Raw genomic sequence first — 6,301 nt, forward strand, 5'->3', positions numbered from 1 at the left:
GCCAGCTCTGCCCAGCCTCCCAGGGGTCTGACACCCTCTGTGACCAGCTCTGCCCAGCCTCCCAGGGGTCTGACACCCTCTGTGCCAGCTCTGCCCAGCCTCCCAGGGGTCTGACACCCTCTGTGACAGCTCTGCCCAGCCTCTCAGGGGTCTCACACCCTCTGTGCCAGCTCCTGCCCCATGGCTCCACTTCCCCAGGTCCCTCCCCACGCTGGGTGGGCTGTGGCCAGAGGAAATGGCCCCAGGTAGCCCCAGGGATGGGTTAGGGTGGATATTAGGAAAACCCCTTCCTGCAAAGTGTGGGCAGGGATTGGAACAGTGTGTCCAGTGCTGGAGTCACCATCCCTGGAGCTGTCCCTGTGGATGTGGCACCTGGGGACCTGGGCAGTGCTGAACACGGTGGGCTCAGGGCTGGACTTGGGGGTTTCCAAGGTGATTTCCAACCTTTAGGGTTCATGGAGTGACAGGACCAGGGGGATGGCTTTAAACTGGAAAGGAGTAGGTGGGAAAAAAAATCTTTATTGTGAGGGTGAGGCCCTGGCACAGGGTGCCCAGAGCAGCTGTGGCTGCCCCTGGATCCCTGGCAGTGCCCAAGGCCAGGCTGGACATTGGGGCTGGAGCAGCCTGGGACAGTGGGAGGTGTCCCTGCCACGGCAGGGGTGGCACCAGGTGGGCTCTGAGGTCTCTTCCAACGCAGATCATTCCATGATTCTCCATCTGCTGGGCCAGCTAACTGCCTCTCCAGACCCAGAAATGTTTTAGGATGGGTAAGTGCCTGTGACCTGGATTCCCACCTCTGGCTTTACTCTCCCATGCAGATCAGCCCAGCAGTGACCCCACAGTGCCAAGGCAGCTCTGGGTGCTGTGCAGATCCACACTTGTCCTACAGAAACCTCTCCTCACAAACCCATATCACAGTCAGGGGAGGAAGTGAATTCCTCTTTTCCAGGGAGTCAGGGTGGCTGCACAGGCCCCCTCTGCTGACCCTTGTCCCTGTCACCCAGGCTGGCACAGCCTTCAGGGAGTTAAACCTCTTGCAGAAGCACATGTCCCTGCCAAGCCTGGCTCTGGCTGTGGTGCCAGCTCCCACTGAGCTGTCACACAGCAGATGAGATCCTCTCCTGCAGCACTGCCAACGTCCTGCCCTCCTAAGGGCTCCAGAGTTCTCAATCCTTGGCACATCTGACACCTTCCTGTCTCCAGAGGAATGTGGGCCAGAGCCTCGCCATGGATGGAGAGGACAGGGGCAGTTCTTGGTGCAGAAATCTCCCTTGTTGGATGGCCCAGCTGGAAATCTGGGCACCAGGGAATGGCTCAAGCACGGCTCCCAGCCTGGCTTTGAGCACAGTTTCACACAGGGATGGTCCCCAGGCTTCCAGCCAGTGATCCTGCATGGGATGGTGGAATCCTGGCATGGCTTGGGTGGGAAGGGGCCTCAGAGCCCAGCCAATGCCAGCCCTGCCATGGCAGGGACACCTCCCACTGTCCCAGGCTGCTCCCAGTGCCCAGCCTGGCCTGGGCACTGCCAGGGCTGGGAAATGTTCTTTACTTCCCCAGAATCCATGGCAGTCCAGCAGAGTACAATGACCAGAATCCATCTTTTTACCCCCTGAAACATTGGTGCTCCTGTTTTCTTCTTGACTTCAAGAAGCTCCAAGATTTAAAGGAAAATCAGCTCCACAGTGAGGGCTCACAGGTCGAATTTTGGCACTTTGAAGCTCAGGAACCCTTTAAACTGCTGCAAACTCCTCCCAGGCTTTGAGGGACATCATCACCTGCGGAGAGAAGGGCAAGGCTGGGGAGATGAGCTCAGGCTGGGGTCACTCAGCCTGGCTCCCCTACATCTGTTCAGATGGACGTGTCCCTGCCCAGGGACTGGGACTGGATGGGGTTTGAGATCCCTTCCACTCTGTGAGATGTCCCCCAGCAGCTGGGGGTGCAGGGTGGGCTCAGCAGGGGAAACCTGCTCCATATTCCCTTCCCTGCTCAGACAGGACCCCTTTTCCTGCCTGTGGCTGATGAGGAGTCAGGCAGATCTTCCCAGACAGAGAATTGTCCCTCCTCAGTGGCTGGATTTGGGAAAGAGTTAAAAACCATGGCTCTGACTCAGGCTGCCCATGTGATTTTTTAACAAGTTTTATCAGGCCAGAGATTTCAAAGAGCTCTGTTCCTGTTAGAAGCACCAAAAAAAAAAAAAAGAGCCAGATTTGTTCCTGACCACAAGGCATCTGGCAAGTCCTGCTGTGACATGAAGAGCCAGACCTTCAAAGGGGCTGGTGGAGATCCAGCCCTTCCTCACCCCAGGGCTTCTCTCCCTTCATCCAGAAGGAGAAAGCAGCCTCAGATCACCGAGGTGCTCTGAGGCCAGACTCACAAACATCCCCTGCAATCCTTGTCAGGAAGGAGGAAAGGCAGATGAGAGATTTGGCTGGGCAGATGGAGAGATTTTCCACTTCTCTGTTACAGTCCTTGCAGTGATGGCAAAAGGATTTTGCTCTGAGTGGGAAATATTGACAGAAATATTCCCCCAGCACTTTCCTCTGGGCTCTGGGAGATCCTGGCAGCACCAGGACAATGTCCTGACACAGTGCCAGCACCCAGCCCTGATGTCCCTGACCAGCAGCGTGCAGGCATTTCCCAGCCCCCAAAGGCTCCCCCTTCACTCCCGTGCCTTCACCCTGCTGACACCCAGCCCAGGGAGGGTTCTGCTGCTGGGACCTCCACAGGGACACTCTGGCCCTTGTTGTGGTCCTGGCATGGCCAAGTCACCTCCAGGGCAGGACAAGGCAGCCCTTGGGCACCCTGAGATCCTCCCTCAGTGTGCCAAGGCTGCTCCTCTCCCTGAGTGCTGTGGCAGGAGGAAAGGACCTGTCCCACCAAGTGAAAATTGCCCTGCAAGGCCCCTCCTAAGCTGAGCTTGGGGTTGATAAAGTGCAGAAGAGTGACCAAAACCCACCCTGTGTCCAAGATCTGCCGATGAGCTCTGATTTCACAAGTGAAAAACTGCTTTAATTCATGTTTAAAGCTTTGCTGAGGAGCCAAGGAGCTGATCTGTGCTGTGCAAAGAGGGGTTTTACCCCAGAGCAGGCACAGGTGCCTGCAGCTCAGCATCCCAGCACTGCACAGAGCTTACCTGCAGCACTCCTGACTGTGCAGAGCTCACACCAGATCATCCCAGAGCTCCCACACAGGTGTTTCCCCTGGATTGGCCTCCCCTCAGAGCCTGCCCAGCTGTCTGCAGAGCCAGGTTAAAGGAGCATCTCTGGGACTGCCAGGATCCATTGAGTCCTGGGGGGGGCTTTTGCTCTGGAAATTCTCTCTCTGGTGCTCTGCAGCAGGGAGCAAATGGGAAGAGCAGGGTGGGATCACTGCCAGAGCTTGCTGGGGGTGTGCAGGGAGGGGGTGCAGAGTGCCCAGCCAGCCTGGCCCAGGGCTGGCCTTTGCAGCCTGAGCTCTGCTGCTGCTGCTGCTGCTGCTGCTGCTGCTGCTGCTCGGGGCAGGTTTGCTTCCAGCTCAGACAGACGTGCAGGCAAAAGCAGAGTCCTGTGGTGCTTGTAACCCTCCTGCTGGCCCTGGCACAGCACCGCTCCTCTCCTGGCTCTGGAGGGCTCCACCCTTGAATGCCAACCCCCAGGACTCGGTTTGGGCAAGTCTGCAATGGCTCCATCCTCTCTGGGCAGGTGGGGCTCAGGAGCTGGGGAGGCAGGGGTGCCACGTGCTGGGATGGGGCTGTGCTGAGCTGGAGGGCACTGGGACCCTGAGCAGGGGAGCTGTGGGTGTCCCTGCTCTGCCCAAACCCTGCCAGCAGCTGCTGCTGGGAGCTGCATTTCCTCCCAGGGCCTGTCACCCTCTGTCCTTGTGTCACTCTGTTCTGAGGGTGTTCTGCCATCCCTGCCTGCCAGGTCCTAATCCCTGCCTGCCTTGGGTTCTTCCACACACTCTGCTTCCCAAAGTGTGCATCTCAAAGCTGCTGCTGCTGCTTTTCTGCCCCCACTCCCTGTTTTCAGCTCACTCCAACTCCCTGCAGTGTTTTACTGCTGTTACCCCAGCAGCTGGGGCTGCCCCTGCATCCCTGGCAGTGCCCAAGGCCAGGCTGGATGGGCTGGAGCACCCTGGGGTGGTGGGAGGTGTCCCTGCCACGGCAGGGGTGGCACTGGGTGGGATTTAGCCCTTCCAACCCAAACCATTCTGGGATTCTGGGACTCAGCTTCCAGCTCTGCCCATCAGAGCAGCTGCCTGCTCTGCTAAACAGGGATAAGAGTTTTGCCAAAGCCTAGAGAGTATTTCTGCTAAGCCTTCAGCATCCTGACACTCACACCACCATTATTTATGCTGCAGAGTGGAAAGGCAGGCAGGATTTTAATGGAAACATCCTCTAATCCATCTGCATGAGCATTTCCAGCTCTGTTCTACCGGGCAGCCCAGCTCTCCCCAGCACGGGCAGCCCAGCACTCAGCACCTCCCACGCCGAGGCTGAGAGCCAGAATAACTCTCCCAGATGGCCAAGTGCCAGGGCAGAGGGTGTTTGTAATGGGAACAGAGAGGAAAAACTGCTCCTGTCAGAAGCAATCAGGCTGCCCTTCCCATCCCAGCAGCGCTGAGCAGCCACGCTCAGCGAGCCCAGAATGAGGGGCTGGGGCTGCCCTGCCAGGGGGGACTCCTGCTGGGGTGTGTCAGGGTCCCAGGACAAGGTCAGAGATGGGAACCTGACTCCAAGTTCTCAGAAGGCTGAGTTATTAGTTTATATGATACTATTCTATTCTATTCTAAGAATACTAGACTAAAGCTATATTAAAGAAAGAGAAAGGAGACGTCAGAAGGCTTCACAAGAATGAAGAACAAAAACTTGTGACTGACTCAGAGTCTGACACAACTGGACTGGGGTTGGCCATTAATGAAAAACCATTCCCATGGAACCAATCAAACACTCCCCTGTTGGTAAACAATGTCCAGGCCACATCCCAAAGCAGCAGACACAGGAGCAGCAATCAGATAATTAAATTATTGTTTGCATTCCTCTCTGAGGCTTCTCAGCTTCCTAGGAGAAAATCCTGGGCAAAGAGGATTTTTAGAAAATATCATGGTGACATCCTGCCTCAGGATGGGGACAGCTCCCAGGGCAGGGCAGCAGGACAGCAGGACAGCAGGGCAGCAGGGCAGAAGGACAGCAGGGCAGAAGGGCAGAAGGGCAGCAGGGCAGCAGGGCAGCAGGGCAGCAGGACAGCAGGACAGCAGGACAGCAGGACAGCAGGGCAGCAGGACAGCAGGGCAGCAGGGCAGCAGGACAGCAGGGCAGCAGGGCAGCGGGACAGCAGGGCAGCAGGACAGCAGGACAGCAGGACAGCAGGACAGCAGGGCCCAGCAGCTCCAGGCGCTCCTGGTGGCTCTGGGGCAGCCGGGCTGGAGGCACCTGGTGCTGCAGTGCCTGAGGGAAGGGAGCAGCTCGGGATGCAGGGCTGCATTTCCAGCTGGGAAGGCCTGGGATCAGTGTGTGCTGCACAGGGGTTACCCAGCCTGTGAGCACATCCCCAGGGGCTGTGAGCAGCCGTCCCTTCACGGGGATCCAGTGACCCTCTCTGGGTTTTAGCCCAAGAAAAGCTGCCCTGCCCCAGGTGGGTCCCAGCTCTGCCCAGCACAGGGGAACCTCTCAGAGAGCAGAGTCCCAGAGCCTGCTGAGAGAAACAGCAGTTTAACAAGTGTGGAAACACGCTGGCAGGAAATGGGATGACCAGGAGACAGTGGAGAAGCAGGACGGGAGCCCTGCAGGGGGAGCTCCCTTTGTGAGGAGAGGATTGGTGTCAGCAGCCAGCCAGGAGCCCAGCGGTTCCAGCCCGGACCAGCAGTCCTTGTCCTTCAGAGGTCTCCTGTGTGGAGAAGGAGGCACTGAAAATAACATTAGGCAGCGACAGCAGCAGCAGTGTGCCTGATAAAGCCTTTCCCCTAATCCTGATGGGAGCTGACAGTGGTGTCATCCCCAGTTAGCAGCTCTGAGTGCAGCCCCAGCCCTGCTGGGAGCCCTGAGCCCCTGGAGGGATTTTACTGCCTTGGGAGCTTGTGCAAAACACAGAAACTCTCTTTTCCCAGCCTTGCTTTTTTGGAGTCCCTGGCAGAAGAATTGGATTTTGGGCAGGAATTGTTCCCTGGCAGGGTGGGCAGGCCCTGGCACTGGGTGCCCAGAGCAGCTGGGGCTGCCCCTGGCTCCCTGGCAGTGCCCAAGGCCAGGCTGGACACTGGGTTGGAGCAGGCTGGGAGGTGTCCCTGCCATGGCAGGGTGGAATTAAATTGTCTTTAGGGGCCTTTG

This window comes from Serinus canaria, chromosome 4 (genome assembly GCF_022539315.1).
Source record: "Serinus canaria isolate serCan28SL12 chromosome 4, serCan2020, whole genome shotgun sequence".
NCBI lineage: Eukaryota > Metazoa > Chordata > Aves > Passeriformes > Fringillidae > Serinus > Serinus canaria.